Raw genomic sequence first — 18,368 nt, 5'->3', positions numbered from 1 at the left:
TATGAATACTCAGCTTTAATGGACGTCAAAGACTCTCCTTTCTCAGAATATTTTTGTTCTATTGGCAGTGATAAGAAAAATAATCCCCGGGCCTTGCCTATAACTGAAAAAGAACTCCCAGAAAGAAAACACCAGTGTCATGGTTAAAATAATGGAACTTCCAGTAAGGAAAACATTTTCGAATATTCAGTTGAAGATTTCTTCCAAGCATTTAAACACTAGAAAACACACAGTGGCCCATTTCACATTAAGTTAAAGTCAAATCTGTCTTAAAAAAACTAATGTTTCTAGGCTTGTTTTCAAATGCTGGCAAGTTTCAGAGCAGTAGAAAAATTCCTCTCCTATAAATGTTGACAGCAGTTCCGGTGGAGGCTAACAATGTTTTATAAATAGAGTTTACTTAGCAAAAACCATATGTATGCCTAGTGAAATAACCTCACATTTATTTATGTTTTGATTTATAGAAAACATGTGCCCCTTGACAAAGCCTTTGGGCTCTTTTCCGCAATTAAAAGGAATCATGCTTGAAAAAAATAGCTACCATCTTAATGGGAAAGTTTTTCACATAAATTCAAAGCATTTTCTTTGATCAGTTTCACACACATTGAGAATATTTTCCTCTACAGTTTGACTCAAAAAATGGGGTGAATTGAAAAAAAAATGATGCTTATATTCTGTCAAACATGTATCAGCATATATAACATATTGGTTGAAAATTGGGGGATCCAAGGATTAAAAAGGCTCGGTAATTAATATGAGAGAGGCCGTATGCAGTTTTGCAGCAGGACAATTTCTATTGTTGCTGTGACTAGTGCTGGTGTAGCATGAGGCCATATTCCTGTTTGGATTGCTGGTGGCTGTTTTTCTTTAATTTAGACTGAAGAGGGGGGATATATCCTATATGTACCTGTTACTAAGCCTTCATCCGGCTATCTTGAAAAAATCTATACCTTGATTGTCTTTCCAACAACAACAGATAATAAGAGAGATAAGAAGGTGTTTTGCAAATCTCTCTTTCCCTTTTTCTTTGTTTTTTAGAAGAAAAAATTCAGTTAAAAATAACAGCCTTCTGCTTATTACTCTTTCAAAAAGTTTAAGGTTGGGAGAAAGTTGTTGGAAAGAAAAATCCTTTCTTACTTTAAGAAAGAAGTGGTTGCCGAAACCGGTTTGGCTCAGTGGATAGAGCGTTGGCCTGCGGACTGAAAGGTCCCAGGTTCGATTCCGGTCAAGGGCATGTACCTGGGTTGCAGGCACATCCCCAGTAGGAGATGTGCAGGAGGCGGCTGATCGATGTTTCTCTCTCATCGATGTTTCTAGCTCTCTATCTCTCTCCCTTCCTCTCTGTAAAAAATCAATAAAATATATTAAAAAAAAGAAAGAAAAAAAAGAAAGAAGTGGTTATATTAGCTGGGACCAGACTACAAAATATTGTTTTGTCAGTATTCTAGGCTAGACCAGTGGTCTTCACACTCCTGGGGTGGGGGTGGGGGGGGTGTATCCAGGGGCAGGGAGCCAGTCATTGTTTAAATATAGAAACTTCATAATACATGGGTAAATTAGTGATACAAGTACACATCTTACATATATGTGCTAGTATAATTTTATACCTTGTTTTAATGTTTTAGGGGATAGTTCTTTTTATTTTTAAATATAAATAAGAGATATGTGCTTAAAAAGCAAGAGTTACATTTTTATAGACAATCGTCCTCGTGAAGGTGATGTTAGTTTCTAAGCTTTAGAACAGCCTGGCTCCTGCCTCCACAAAGTCAGGAACACGTATCTTTTTTTTTAAACTAAAAATTTTTCAGTTACAGTTGACATTTAATATGATATTAGTTTTAGGTGTACAGTGCAGTGGTTAGACATTTATATACCTTACAAAGTGATGCTCCCGATAAGTCTAGTACTCATCTGGCACTATACATAGTTATTATAATATTATTGACTATATTCTTCATGCTGTATTTTACATCCCTGTGGCTATTTTGTAACTACTACCACTTTGTTTGTTTTGTTTTGTTAATCCTCACCCAAGGATATTTTTTCCATCAATGTTTTTTTAGAGAATGGAAGGGACCAGAGAAAGAGAGAGAAAGAAACAGAGAAACAAAGAACTTATGTACTTATATGCATAGCCCAAGGACATGGGAAATAGGGTAGTGAAGACCTGGGGAAGGTGGAGGGCGGCTGGGCAGAGGTGGGGAAAGGGGGGGAAATGGGAGATCTGTGTAATACTAGCAATAATAAAAATATACGTTTAAAAATGAAAAAATGAAAAAAGAAAAGAACATCGATGTGAAAGACACACATCAATTGGTTGCCTCCCCCACACACCCTAACCAGGGCTGGGTATCGAACCTGCAACTCAGGTACATCTCCTTGACTGTGACTTGAACCCGTGACCCTTTGGTGCACAGGTCAATGCTCAATCTACTGAGAAACACAGGCCAGGGCCAATTTGTATTTTTTAATTCATCTTTGTTCCCTTAGCCCCCCAATCCCCTTCCCATCTGGCAACTACCAGTTCAGGAACAAGTACCATTGAACGTGGTGGCAGCTACCTCAAGCCCAACATGGCAGCTAAGAGCAATGAACCATCTTGTTCAGTAGCAATTCAGGAACCCTTGCGTTTCATGGATAGGTTTAGAAAATGGGCCAACCCCTTGAAATGATTTTATGCAGAGCTTTATGGGCATGTGCCTGTTCCCTCTTTGTTCAGCTTCTTAAATAGGTTCATGCCTTAGTATTTGCCAGAGCCACTGGTGTATGGATAGGGTTCGGAGCGCTAACTTTCTTCAGGAAAATATTGATTGAAGATTAGAATGGCTCTCTGAAGGAATGATTATCAATGAGAAGAGCACCTCTCAGTGATTAGGGACCATGAAACTGAATCTTTCTCATACAAAATGTGATGTGGTAACCACAGATGTGACCCAGCTTACTTTATAGAGGCTGCACATTAAGGATTCCAAAGATTCTGCTTGCATCTTACTTTATCTCTTTGAATGAAGAACTTGGGTTGATTTAAAGAGCTCTTCCCATCTTCCCCTCAAAAGCTGGCTCCACAACATTCACTTTAATTTCCCTAGGAATTTAGAAGAACATAAAATGACAGGAAAGATGTTAGCTAATAAGAGCAGCTTGAAAGGGATGAGTTAATGTAACTAAGTTTAGAAGGAAATCCACAATTTTCTGTAAAAGAGCTGTCGTACATTTACATGTGGAATACTATGCAGCAGTAAAAAAGAAGGACCTCCTACCTGTTGAAACAGCATGGAGAGTATTATGCTAAGCAAAATAAGCCAGTGAGAGAAAGACAAGTATCACATGATCTCACTCACATAGGGAATCTAATGAACAAAATACACTGATGAACAAAATAGATCCAGAGACATAGGAGCATGGAACAGACTGCGGAATCCCAGAGGGAAGGCTGAGGAGGGAGGGTGGTTGGGAAGAGATTAACCAAAGAACTTGTATGCATATATGCATAACCCGTGGACACAGACAACAGGGTGTGAAGGCCTGGGGTAGGGCGGCCGGAGCAGGCTAGAAGAGGTCAATGGGGAAAAAAGGGGACATACGTAATACTTTCAACAATCAAGATTTTAAAAAATAATCATATGTCACATGTATATATATCTATCTGGTTAAAAACTACTGTAGATTTTGTTTAGGCCAAAATGTGGTCTTACATTGTTAAGTCAAAAACATTCCAGGCGTCTGGCTAGTGCGGCTCAGTGATTGAGTGTCAACCCATGAACCAAGACGTCACTGGTTTTATTCCCTCCAGCCAGTCTGTTGATTTTTCTCTCCCATTGATGTTTCTAACTCTCTCATTCTTCCTTCCTCTCTCTCTGAAAATCAGTAAAAACATCCTATATAATAAAAGGTTAATATGCAAATTGTCCCCTCGACCAAGAGTTTGACCAGGGGGTGGGGCTGGCCAGCTAACTGCCCGCTGCCCCTCCCCCCAGTGGTCCCGGCCCTATCGGGGCGGGCTGACTGGACCCCACTCGTGCACGAATTCATGCACCAGGCCTCTAGTTTATATATAGTTTTTTATTTTAAACATTCCAAGTATTTTGGAGGGCAGTCTGTAGCTGTCCATTTCAGGTGCAAATGCAGGAAGGTTTTTGCCCAGTTTTGACTAAATTGCTGACAATTACAGGTAGTTGCCACAAAAACAATAGATCTATTGAAATCTGGGATGTGTGTGTCCTTGATTTGGACCTGGTGTCACACATCGCCAACCTAACTTCTGCACTTATCTCCTTGGAGTACATGGGCATAGTCTGTGTTTGGGAGTGCGAGGGGCATTTTGACATTTGTGTGACTAACTCTTCCCAGACCATGGCCCTCTTTTAAATTTCTTCAACATCCTCATAGAATGCTCTGCATAGTTTTCTGTTTGGCATCTGGTTTGATGTAGTTATATTTCATCACAGCTTCACTGAGAGCTTTTGCAAATTTCTTTGATGCTAATTTAGTTGCTTTAAACTCTTTGGAGGGGAAAAAAGAAACAAAACCAGGAGTACAATAAACTTTGATTACCAGATTCCTAAACACTCAACCGCTCAAGTAACCCATACTTATCATTAGTTTTTGAGAATGGAATTTATAGGAGGAATCTGGGAAGCATTGTTACTGTTGCTGTTCAGATACAGAGGGAAGGGTGCAGAGCCAGAGGCCAGAAAACCCTTGTGGAGTTGGATGAATGCTGCACTTCCCAGGACATCTTGAGAAGAGGCTGTAATTTTTAAGCAAGATGAGGTGCTTCATTTTGCAGAAATTTTTAAACTAATGCCATTTAGAAAGCATTTCAGTGAAAATAGAACCTAAAGGAATACAAGGAATGAAGTGCACTTCTTTCTTATCCAGCTATCTGACAGCCTACTCCCCATAGTATGAAACTTTAGAACTACCTATATTATCTCAGCTTTTTTTATTCTTTATTTTTTTTAAGTAATATGTGCTCATTGAGAGATCAAGAAATGCATAAAGAAAAGCCTGAACATGTCCAGGAATCTCACTTCTTAGTGTTAACCTTTGTTAAGATTTTGTTATATATTTAGTTTTTCTCTCCATTTTCTTGCCTACATGTTGGGTAACCATATGGTGAGAGCATTTTCCATATCGTGTACTATTCTTCTCCAACTTCATTTTAATGGAAATGTCCAATCCTCTATCATTGGACATCTATGCTTTTCTTTTCTTTTTCCAATTGTAAATAAGGATGTGATGAAAATCAAAAAACAAAACAAAACCAAAACCAAAATCACCTTTACATCTTAAATAGATCTTACCAAATTAGCTCCAAGAAATGAAGTAACTTATAGTTCCATGAGATGTTTATGAGTGTTCATTTCCAGGGATACTTGTCAACATTAGTGATATATTTTGAAAAAAATATGATAGGTGAAAACTTCACCTCGTTTTTAAAAATTTTAATTGAAATCCTATATAATAAAAGCCTAATATGCTAAGTGTCCGGTCGTCTGGTCGTCCATTCAACCAATCAAAGTGTAATATGCTAATGATATGCTAAGGCCGCTCAACTTCTCGCTATGATGAGCACTGACGACCAGGGGGCAGAAAGTTGACCGGTCGACCAGCTGCCATGGCGTGCACTGACTACCAGGGGGCAGATGCTTTGACCAGTAGGTTAGCTTGCTGCTGGGGTCCGGCCCATCGGGACTGAGTGAGACAGGCTGGACATACCCTGGAACCCTTCCAAGGGGCCCTCCCTGGTTAGCCAACCTCCCACATCCCTCCCTGGCTTCGATCCTGCACTGGTATGGTCCCTTGACCTGGCCTGTGCCCTCTTGCAAGCAATCCTGCTGAGGGCCCCCGAGTGCATGAATTTCGTGCACTGGGCCTCTAGTATAATACAGAAAAAGTGCACATAACATATGTGAACAGCTTGACGAATTTTCCTAAAGTGAACACATCATGTAAACAGCAGCCCGATCAAGAAGAAAGCACTACCAGTGCCTGGAAAGGCCCTCTCATTCCCTGATCAGTTACTCCCTCCTGTTCCAGGGCTTGCTCTGTTCATGCTTCTACCAATGGGCATTTGGTGGTTTCCAGTGTTGGCTGTTAACCACCCAACACTGATGATAATTCCTAATAGTTTTAGCTGATGGTAATCCCTAATAGTTTTCTCAGGTGGTTGTACAGATTTGCTCCTCATTCTTGTCAACACTAGGTCCTTTCTATTATTTAATTCTGGTTTTAATTTGTCCTTGATGACTAAGTGTATTAAACATCTTTTTAGATACTTATTGATCATTTGGACATACTCCTTCGTGAGATATCCGTTTAAGTCTTTATTTTTTTATTTTTGAAAAAATTTTTTTTGTTGTTAATCCTTACCTGAGGTTATTTTTTCCATTGATTTTTAGACAGAGTGGAAGGGAGGGGAAAAGATAGAGAGAGACATTTGAGTATGGGCTAGGGATCGAGCTTGCAACCAAGGTACATGCCCTTGACAGGAATCAAACCTGGGACCCTACAGTCCTAGGGCAGACGATCCAACCACTGAGCAAAAACTGCTAGGGCAATTTATTTTGATTTTTAATGACAGAAACAGAAAAGATCTAAAACCACACTTTCTGGAAAGAACCACTTGTTCTTGCTTGTTTTGTACCTCTCTTGGGACTGAAACTTGGTCTCCCTTTGGGCCTTGTGTTTTAGAGCAGGGTCTCTGAAGCCATCCTTGTTGATGACAGGTTTGTCCAAGGGGGTATTCAGAAGAGTACCTTGTGGGCATGGGGTGATTGTAGGTGTAAACTTTGACAAAAGACTTGACCTTTGACCTCTTAACAATTTCTTCTTTGGGGGATAGGAGTCAATTCTAGCCACTAGATCATGGCTGTGGGTATCTGAGGGGCCATTATCAATGTTCTCCAAGACGACCCCTTTGCGACTGGCTGGGACCAGCACCACCTTCTAGGGTTTCATAAACTTGCCAATTTTAACACCCACTCGAGCTTAAGCAGAAAAGGAAAGAATCATACTTCCTCTAACCTTTCACACCAGGGAAAAGGTGATCTCTGAAGTCTTTTTTAAAAATTTATCTATATGTATACTAGAGGACTGGTGCACGAAATTTGTGCATAGATGGGGGCGGGGCATCCCTCAGCCCGGTCTGCACCCTCTTGCAATCTGGGACCCCGCAGGGGATACCCAACTGCTGGTTTAGTCCCAATCCCGCAGGGATCCCTAAGCCGGCAGTCGGACATCCCTCTTGCAATCTGGGACCGCTGTCTACTAACCACTCGCCTGCCTGCCTGCCTGAGCACCTCTAACTGCTCTCCTGCCTGCCTGATTGCCTCTAACCACTCACCTGCCTGCCTGATTGCCCCTAACCGCCTCTGCCTGCCTGCTTGATTGCCCCTAACCACTCACCTGCCTGCCTGATCACCCATAACCATTCTGCCTGCCTGCCTGATCGCCCTTAACTGCCTCTGCCTCAGCCCCAGCCGCAGCAGTTTCGTCCAGAAGAAGGTCCGGAATTATGTCCAGAAGGTCATTCCTCTGTCTAGTCTAATTAGCATATTACACTTCTATTATATATATAGTTAATCCTCGCACAATGATATTTTTTTCCATTGATTTTTAGAGAGAGTGGAAGGGAGGGAAGGGGAGAGAGAGAGAAAGAGAGAGAGAGAAAGGGAAGGAGGAAGAGAGAAACATTCATGTGAGAGATCAATTGGCATTTGGTTGCCTCCCACACTTTGCCCCAGCTGGGGTCAAATGATTGTTTATTAGTTCTGTCACTGATTTGCCATGATACCTATGATATTGTGATTTATAAGAAATATGTAATTGGTCATTTAGATGTCCAAAATATGTTTCTCATGTATATATATTTGGTCTTCCTCCATAATTCCTGGCTTACAGCTCCCAAAACTCTTGGAATTTCCTAAGTATTGAGTGATAAAGTTCTTTTGTTATGTTAATAAAGTGACTTTTGGAAAGCCCCTAAGGATGGGGGAGCTAGTTGCCAATGGAGCCAACCATTTGATTAGAGGGTTGGAACTTTCAACTCCACTCCAGACCTGAGGGTTGGGGTGGGGAGGGTAGGCAGCGAAATCCCCAAGGCCCAGTGATTTAATCAGTCATGCCTTTGCAATGAATCCTCCATAGAACCCAAAGGACAGGGTCCCCAGAGCCTGCTGGTTGGTGAGCACGTGGGGAGAGTGGCCCCCCGGAGAGGGCAAGGAAGCGCTGTACCCTTTCCCCACACCTTGTCCTATGCACCTCTCCCATCTGACTGTTCCTGAGTTACAGCCTTTTACAGTAAATCTGTGCTCTAGTAAGCAAAATGTTTCTCTGACTTATGAGATGCTCTAGCAAATTAATTGAACCCGAAGATGGGGATCTGGGAACCCCTAGTATAGGTAACAACCTGGATTTGCTACTGGTGTCTGAAGCGGGGAGGGGGCAGCCGAACCCTTAACCTGTGCCACCTGATGCTATCTCTAGGTAGACAGAGTCAGAATTAAGTTGAATTCTCATGCACCCTGCTGACTTACGGAGAATTGTTTGTTTTATGTGTAGGACCCTCCCCCCAACATCAGAACTTGAGTCTCAGAACACCAAAAAGAATGCCTATTTCTGATACTGCCCTGCCTGCATATATTTTATAGCTTCTTTTTCTGAACTGTTTTATCCTATTGACCTGTCTGTTCTTTAGCCAGTACTATCCTCTACCAGATGTTTTAAACCTACACATTTTATCTGATGGTACACATTACCGTTTATTATTCTTCTGTTTTAAATGCCCCTTCGCTCTTTTTCAGTTTTTGTCTTCTGGTTAACTTTAGGAACATCTTTCTGGAATTCTGTTGTTTATGAATTCATTTATATGTAGTAAAAGCATAAAAACATGGGTGGATAACATCAGTTTCAGTAATAGTGTTTGCCTACGGAGGGTAGTAGGAAAAGAATAAGATGGGCGAGGGTTCACATGTACCTGTACCATGTTCGTTAAAGAGAAATCTGGCACAATTTAATGTCTTAAGTCTGGGTGGTGGGTATCTCAGTGTCGTTTATATTATTCTCTGACATCAGTCACGATTAAAAGCTGCCACTTCGGAATTTTGTTCGGAATTATATTCAGCCAGCTTAACCAGGCTGTGTTGTAATTACATTGGCTATAAGAAACAGTCTCAGTTGTTTTCTGCTGCATTCTCACAAAGTTACTCTCTTCCCAGACATATATCAAAGTACACACAAATGCACACTCACTTTAGTGTCCTGCGTTCATATTTAGAAGCGATTTTTTAAAAAAATCTGTCACTTATAAGAAAACATGTAGGAAATAACAGTGGGGAGACCTAACAGGTGTTTGCTTTATTTTCACCTTTTATACTTTAACATGTTCTGGAAGCAATTTAGTTTTTCTTTTGTCTTATCTGTCTTGAATTGAAAGGTTTAGGTACATCAATAAGTACTTGGGTTAATGTAAATACTGCTTGTATTCTCTCAGGAAAAACACTCTGGCCTGGTTTCTCTGCATTTTTATTAAGTCCCAGCAGCTGCTCTCCATATTCTTGGATAGTGGTGTCTTTTCTACTGAAATAATCAAAATGCAAGCGTCAAGAATTAGGAGTGGTTATTTGTTTCTTCTTGTTGTTATTGGAAGGCCATTGATGGCAACAGAAATGGCCAAAGGAATATTGGCACTCTTTTTTTCTTTAATATTTAAAACTTTTAAAATTGATTTTAGAGATAGAGAAAAAGGTACAGGGATAGAGAGAAACATTGACAAGAGAAAAACATCATTGATCTGATTGGCTGCCTACTGCACACCCCCTGCTGGGGATTGAGCCCGAAAGCCAGGCATGTGCCCTGACTGGGAATTGAACCTTGACCTCTTGGTTCCTACATCAGTGCTCAACTACTGAGCCACACTGGCTGGGTGGCGCTCTTGTTGTTGATCTTAAGTTACCTTCACCTTGGAGTAACCTTAGTTGACTAATGACTTGGAAGTTCTGTATTTAAGTTGATTCTGGTCTTGGCCAAATTAGAGAGGTCTGAGAAGGATATGGTATTGGTTCTGTGTGTAACATGTTGCTGTAATGCAGTGGTTCTCAACCTTCTGGCCCTTTAAATACAGTTCCTCATGTTGTGACCCAACCATAAAATTATTTTCATTGCTACTTCATAACTGTAATGTTGCTACTGTTATGAATCGTAATGTAAATATCTGATATGCAGGATGGTCTTAGGTGACCCCTGTGAAAGGGTCTTTCGACCGCCAAAGGGGTCGTGACCCACAGGTTGAGAACCGCTGCTGTAATGCATGAGTATCAATTAGAACTCATAAAGATAAAATAATCACAAACGACTTTAAGAACTCCAAGTAGCAGAATACACATTCCTTTGAAGATAGGAAGTGTTGCCATCAAAGGTGTAATTCTATTAGTTTCTTAAGCCTCAACTTCATACACTTGAAATCATGCCCACAATCTACTGCCTAAAGCTTTTGGAAATAATTGAGAGACATTTGTTTATTTACTAAATTTCAGATCATCCAGCATTTTGCTGGCCTTTTGTCTGGGGAAATACACATTCACCATAGCAATGCCAATAAGTACAGAAAATTTGCCAGCCCACAGAGAAATTCGAACTTCCTTCTTTTTCCACAGGTGTGTCTTGGAGAAATTATGCATACAATAGAACTTTTCATGTCTAGACTCTTCCCAGGAGATTTCTGTCTATTAAGAACCTTTTCTTTTTTCTTAAGCATACTCAAATGGAACAAAGCTTAGGAAAAGATTGGGGACAGAATGCAGGAAAAGGATATATAGAAAACCCTGAATCATTATACTTTTTCCAACTCTTTGCATCCAAATCCATGCCATTAGAAGTCTAAGGTTCACCCGGCTGACATGACTCAGTGGTTCAGCATCAACCTATGAACCAGGAGGTCAGAGTTCAATTACAGTTAAGTCATATAACCAGGTTGTGGGCTCAATCCCCAGTGTGGGGCATTTAAAAGGCAACCGATCAGTGATTCTCTTTTATCATTGATGTTTCTATCTCTCTCTCTCCCTCTCCCTTCCTTTCTGAAATCTATATATATATATATATATATATATATATATATAGTTCCTTTTTACTGATGTGCTGCCCATAGCCAACAAATACTACTGAGACTCTGCTAAATGTCAGACACTGTATCTGATTCAGAAGATTAATTAATGTGGGGCCTGCTGAAAAATACTTGCAATGGATGAGTAAACCCAAATTGCAGTACACTTGTTAGGTGCAGTATCATAGAAGAGGTAACACTTGAGTTAGACCTTTTTCTTTAAACCTACTTTTTAAAAATAATACATTTTTGTTGATTTCAGAGAGGGAGAGAGAGATAGAAACATCAGTGATGAGAGAGAATCATTGATTGGCTGCCTCCTGCATGCCCTCTACTGTGGATTGAGCCTGTAACTGGGCATGTGCCCTGACCTGACTAGGAATTGAACATGACCTTCTGGTTCATAGGTTGACACTCAACCACTGAGCCACACCGGCTGGACTTGAGTTAGATATTTTAACTAGGCCTGTTGGTCTAGCCTGGGCAGAGGATGGGATTGGATAAGGGACACAGAACCCCAGAAGATCTAGGAAATAGATTGGCTAGGGGTTGGACCCATCAGAAGCCGGGAAAGCTTGGGAAGTTGATCAGTTAGATTGAAGAAGCACCTTCCCAAGCCTGAGATAATAGAATCCGAGCCGAACAAAGCCAAGGGCCTCTCTCTCTCACTGGTAGCGTGCGCTTGTCCCCTTGGTTCTTGTGTTTTCTCTCCATCGCGACCATGTGGCCTTAGCGGCCATGTGGCTGCTTCAAGCAGGCTCCAGGCTGAGCCTGGGTATCGGAGACGGCTGGAACTGGACTGGGTTTTGAAATGGACTAAACTTTGGCATAGCATAGGATCTTTGGACACTGGCCCTATTTCTGGTCTTGGTGAAGACTTTTCCCCATAGTTGGGATGGATGGAAATGAACACTGAGAACCCAGGGGCAGCCTTCCATTTCCACCCCAGTGAACTAAACCTCATCCTCCCACGCGTAAGTCTCCTGAGTCTCCCGAAATGCTTTTCTCTTGACTCTGTGAAAGGACTACACTTCCGCCGGCAACACTGGTTCTCTTCTTTTTTCTTATGTTAACAATGATGCAGTCACCACTTTGAGGATCTTGATGTACGGACAAATACACATGTAAAATCCTAGAAATTGCTTCCTTGATAAATAGCTTAAAGAGGTGCGTGAGGATGAACTATTAAGGCATCTTTGTTTCCTTTGGTGAAATTAGGTTCAGTGTTTGTTAATTCAGTAGTCATGACCATCTTATTAAACCCAATGAAGAGCTTCTTGTGGACAGCTTGGACGTCTGGGAAAGGGGGTTAGGAGCTAAAGAAAGAGTTGTTCTAGTTGAGGGGTGCTTCCAACCTGTGCCTTACGATCCCCTCACTGTTGCTATGGCCCAGAATTCATGTTGGGTTTTTCAGAGAAATTCGTTGTGCTTATTCTGAGATGTCATTCTGTTCACTACAAATCATAGCCTGCCAGAACTGAATGGGGTCATCTAAATATTAAAAACACATATTATAGATAAGGAAACTGAGGCTCAGAGAAGGGATTTTCTAGTCCATAGTTGGAACTCAAGCAGGACTATCCTCAGCTCCTGTTTTCCTGGCCTCCTTACACTCAGAGCAGGTAGGAGGGAGTGGGGCCATGGAGAGGTGGTGTTACATTTTTGTGTCTTGAATCAAAGATCAAGCATTGGCATATTTTGTAGTAAGTGACAAATGATCATTTCTGTTGGGTAAAGTTTCATTGCTAATCACTATGAAGCCATACACACACACACACACACACACACACACACACACATATATAAAAGCCCAATATGCAAAGTGTCCCCTTGGGAGTTTGACCCACCGCTATGACGTGCGCTGACCACAGCGGGCGGTGCAGAACAAAGGAAGGCCCTGGCTGGTGGCCGGCGGCCGGTAGTGGGCAGCCGGCCATGGCTAGGGACCCTACCCATGCACGAATTTCATGCACTGGTCCTCTAGTATATATATTTGTATAAATGCTGAGCACGTGTCTCTGCTTTTGTATCCTTACACAGCATGCATGCTTTTCCTCTCTAAAATCTGTGTTCTTTTTTTGCCATTGGATGGAAAACTGAAACATGTAATTCCGTCTTAACACAACAAACTGAAAAAGGACTACTTTGAAATACAAATGAGAGTATCTGGAAGCACTTTATAAGGCACTAAAAAAACTGAGTATAGAGCAGTTATAACACACAGTATTGCTGGTGGCCAGGCTTTGCCAGGCTTTGGGTGTCAAAATGACAAACTTGCTCTGTCCTATAGCTGTGGCAATAACATTTTCTGCCTCATGTCTAGCAAGTTTTGGACACGTGTTATTTCATAAATATTAGTTAATTCTAAAATGCTCATTGTTGTCTTTCAAATCCTAGAGTGTGTAGACCTGGGAGTTCTTCTATCCTCGTAGGAATGGTTCATGTATTCATGCCTTTTAATCCCTCCTTGTGTCTCAAGACTGGTTCATCTTGAATGAATCCAGATATAAATGAATGGTGATCCCCCCCTCCCCCGCCACCCACTCTGCCCCACTGAAAGGTCTGGAATGAATGAGAGTCTTCTATCTTGAGATTTGCCCGCAATGCCTAAGAAGTCATGAGAGAGCCAGAACAAGACTAAAAGCCTGAACCTCCTCTCACACCCAAAATGGCCCGACCAGTTGGTCCAGTAAGAGACACAATCTTTCAGACACAAAAAATGGTTCTTGCCATCTTTATTTTAAAACTAGAGGCCCAGTGCACGAAATCATGCCCAGGTGGGGTCTGGTCGGCCAGCCAGACCCCAGTCAAGGCTGATCAGGCTGGGCCAGCCGGGGGGAGGGACCGTGGGCGGTTGGCCGGCCAGCCAGCCAGCCCCGCCCCCTGGTTGAACTCCCGGTACCTGGTAGAGAGGGCAATTTGCATATTAGTCTTTTATTATATAGGATTATATAATTCACCAGTCTGTCAGCATCACTTTTTATGTCTACCACACTGCCTTGATGGAGACAGGTTATTTTAAAAAACACAACTGCAATTAATAACATTTAATTGGCTAGCAGTTTTCAGAAACCAATGTTGCAGGTACAAAACTTAGGACTAGTGAAATGCTGACTGAAAATCTTTTGGGAACAAAGCTTCTTGGGACAGAGCTGATCTTGAATTAGGGGAGGTTTTCCAATCCATTCCATTCCCCTCTTATTCTAAGTTGGTGGCCCTCCCAGAGGAGGCAGGAGGATCCTGAAATGGTAACCAATTAGATGTAGTACACACCAGGGCCTTGCTGGGGGTGGGCATTACACAGACATTTCCTCGGCTGTGGGATCTAGCTCCCTGACTGGGAAATGCCTAGATGCCCCCAGAAGCCTCTGCCCCTTTCAAATATCCTCCTCTCTCCCCCAGGTGAAGTAAAGAGTCAGTGCCCCACCAAGATGAGATGGAAGCAAATACAGATGGAAATGGGTCCTTGGAAAGAAACTTCTAATGAACGTGGCTCCATGTCTTAGATTCATTGCCATTGTTGTTGCCAGCATAGAACAACATGTGTTAGTTCATCTCCTCCCTCCCCACCCTTCTCTTTTTGTTTTTACCAGAGGAGTATTTTTTTAGTGGTTAAGAGCACTAATACACAGATATCCGCCACCCTCCATCCCCCACGAGGTGGAGGAATCTTGATAGAACCATCACCTGCTAGAAGTGGGAAGTCTTGTAGATTTTAGAGTCCATCCCGTTTTTAATGTACAAAAATGATGGTAAGAGCCCTGAAAAGTGCTGCCACAGCCACTGCTAAGAAGGAAAGAAGCCTTTGCCAGGCCGCCCATTCCATTTTCAGACAGTTACCATTAGTAGAATATTCTTGTATGTGGCCAAAGCTCTACCTCCCCATAATTTCAACATTGTCTATCCCCATTGCCTTCAGAAGCACTTTAAATAATGTGTGTAGGAAGATTCTCTCGCCTTCTGGATTCACACAAGGTAGAGCAACTTGCCCCCCCCCCCTTACTTGCAAATCTATAATACTAAAAGCATAATATGCTAATTAGACCAGACAGCCTTCCAGATGGCCTTCTGGATGAAGACTGGGCTGCGAAGGAAACCCGGGTCCCGGGTGCCAGAGGGAAGCCAGTGCCGGCAGCCAGGGAAGGAAGGCCTACTCTTGCACAAATTTCATGCACCGGGCCTCTAATATGTGAATAAGGCCCCAAGATCGCCTGCCTTCCTTCCTTTTCGTTTGTTTCTTGTTCTGGGGTGTCTGTGAGAATTCGCTGTCCATCCAGCTTGGCCTGAACACGCATCTCAGTGTGGTAGTACATAGTACACGAGGGCAGTGCTGCTCTCGTTACTGCAGAAGATTGAAGTAGGCTTGGGGCAGCGAGACCTAACACAACGGACCCACTCTTTGCGAGGTAAAAAAGCGTGCCTCGGTATTCGTTCACGTCTATGCTAAGTCATGTTCTGCCACTCCTGTCCTGAAAATGACTTGAGTGTTATTTGTTTGGCCCTAAATAAACTCATGCAGTTGTGACTATGGAAACGGAACTGGACTGAAGATGTCAGGAGGTGAAGCGCGGTGGGCCTCACCTGCCCGGCTGGCCCTCTGCCCCTGTTTGGCGGACAGTGACTTAAAGCCGGGGGAGCAGTGGTTGTCCCCCCCTCCCCACTCTGCCCGCGTTGTGTGCTGAGGAAAATTAGAATTCCAAGGTGCTTTCTGTAAACTTATTAGAATTAGGTATCTTGCTTGTTGCCATCCTACTTATCTTGCATACTAATGGTCTATATATTAACAATGGAAAATTCTCATCTGCTCAAAGCAGGCTCGTGGCCTGAAAATCATTTCAGAAATGTTAGAAATGTTAGTAACTCAGCTTTGTGGTGAATAGTGAAAACCACATCTAACATTTAGACCAAGTTGTACATTTTCAAAGGACTGGCGCTTCTTGCATGTCTCACGGCTGTTTCTAACTCAGTTCTTTGTCTTTGCAGTGTATGCTTTTGTTTTTGGTTATTGGCTGACTGCTTTATAGAGGCCATCCATAGTAAACTTAGGGGAGAAAAATGCTTTCTCATTCTAGTTGGCAGTGAGATTGTCCCCAGTCTTTTCCGGAGTCAAGAAAACAATAACAACAACAACAACAACTTTATGAAAGAGGTTTGAGAATTTAAGCTGTGCATTTTTGAAGACATTGATTGTGTTTCACCTGATTGTGTCTGAACTGTCATGGTCTCTGTTTTCTATGAGGAAGACTTAATTTGCCTGTGGGGGTGTGTGTGTGTGTGTGTGTGTGTGTGTGTGTGTGTGTATGTGTGGCACGTCTTAAGGGGGTATCAAAGTTATACCAGAGTGATATACTGATTTTTAAAGATTTTTAAAGATGTAGATACTACAATCTTGATATTGTTAAAGAGACCACAGCCATTTGCCTAGAAGGCCATGATTCCAAGTGTTGCCAAACCACCATGAGATGAGGTAGAGGATCTTTGGAGAACAAACAGAACTTGTCCTGGCCTGTGCGCACAGTAATGCAATCCTCCCACATCCCCGAGTCACAACCCCTAGGATCGGCTCTGCAACTGATGTCTCAGGGCAGCTACTCAGATGGGAAATGGAATTGGCAGAAATCTCAGCCCAGGTCTTGGTCCTGGCCTGTGCGCGCCTGCCTGCTTCCAGGAGTCCAGCCTCAGCTCCCGGCTGTGCTCTCTGAGGCCTCTCTCCTGGCCCTTCCTCCCCTTGCTCCACATTCCCCATCGCGTTTTCCTTTGTTTTTTCTTCTTCAAAGAACATCTTGCTCCACATAGTTATTTTCCTTTATGTTTGCCTGTTTACTGTCTGTCTCTTCACCAGGATCTAAGACCTGTCTCCGTCACTCGGAACCTCTGCTTGGAACAGAGGCCAACACAGTGTGGGACTCAGTAAATATGTGTAGATCTGAGAATGACCGTAAGCCATGGCTGGAGGGATTTAGGAGCATTTTCACTCCTTTTAGAGGATAGAGTGCTACAGGTTATGGTGGGTTCTATTTATTTATGGAGTAGATGTGTGTGCCATATGTTTTGGAAGCTCCACCTGTCCTTACTAAAATCATTCTACTGTGTTCCCCCCTACATCTTCTCTTTGCCATCTTGGCTGGTTTCCTTGGAAATGCCAGTGTAGGCTTCATGAAGGTCATTTGGAGCAAGAGCATTCTGTGAACACGGAGTGAGTCTTCAGGGGTCCTTGCAGTTCTGTAACACCTGGTCAGACAGCCGTGTTAGTCCAGAATGTGAGGCAGGGGCTCACGTTCATGGCTGGGATGGTGAAGCCTGATATTGCTGTTAGGCCTACGAGTAGAGCTAGACTCTTGCCAATGGGAACGTTGATGTGGTAAATCTAGAGATGACCAAAGCCCACATTATTCTCTGTGTACTCAGTGCTCCAGCAGCAGAACATTTATTTTTGCTTTGTTGGGTTCAAGCTGTCCAGTGGACAAATACCTCTGTTCTCTAGTGAGCTACTAGTTTTAATTTTGGTTGTCTCCCTTGGTTAGTCGGAGGATTGAAATAGAAAAGGGCTGCCAGTGTAAGATCCCTTCATCCTCCAGAGAGGACCTACGTCTCAGCAGAAGAATCTTCCTCACTTGGCTTCACCTTCCTTTGGTGCAGATGAGGTGCAGCCTGTTGATTGGCAGGTTTTTATTGGTGCATTAGCTTAAGCCTAAAAAAAACGGAGTAATTGTTGCATAACCACTCGTTCAGCTGCATGGACATCGGATAGTTGCTGATAGGTTGTGAAGATGATTTTTCTAGTTGAAAGGTCACCTAAACTTTCTGACATGAAAGAGGAACCTGTGGTGGAGAACTGTGGGTATAGGTGGGTTCTACTTCCAGCCAGACTTGGATGTGAGTTCAGATTCTGCCATTGGTAGCAGGGACTATGAAGGCCCGAAGAAAGATACTTTTTAGACCTCAGTTTCCTTATTTGTAAAGTAGGGGTCATAATACTTCCCAGTGGTTACTATGAGGAGTAATAGAATGACATACATGGAGTACCTCATTAACTGTCAACTCCATGTTCAGTCCCCTTTTTCTGGAAAATGTTTCTCTGGCTTCTTTCCATTTTTGTTCCAATGTTGCCAATCAATATTAATAGATTGCTAAAATAGATTTCTTCATTTTTTTTCTTTTCTCCAATTCTCCCACCCCCTTCTATTCTTTTTTCTCCCTCAATTAGAAAGATCCAACATTTTCTGACATCTCATGAGACATGAAACCACCTCTAGGATGATCT

At 42.4% G+C, this 18,368-nt stretch overlaps 1 protein-coding gene and 1 pseudogene across 4 annotated transcripts in view; one reads left to right on the top strand and one right to left on the bottom strand.

Annotated features, from left to right (window-relative positions):
- The window catches only part of GLI3 (GLI family zinc finger 3), a 274,791-nt gene that overhangs the window by 27,822 nt on the left and 228,601 nt on the right, over window positions 1-18,368 (top strand). The window lies entirely within an intron of this gene.
- Window positions 6,577-8,989, bottom strand: LOC132211295 (large ribosomal subunit protein eL27-like; annotated as a pseudogene).

The sequence above is a fragment of the Myotis daubentonii genome, chromosome 10, assembly GCF_963259705.1.
Source record: "Myotis daubentonii chromosome 10, mMyoDau2.1, whole genome shotgun sequence".
Lineage (NCBI taxonomy): Eukaryota > Metazoa > Chordata > Mammalia > Chiroptera > Vespertilionidae > Myotis > Myotis daubentonii.
The sequence above is the reverse complement of the archived record's forward strand: the minus strand, read 5'-3'. Positions and strand labels throughout refer to the sequence as shown.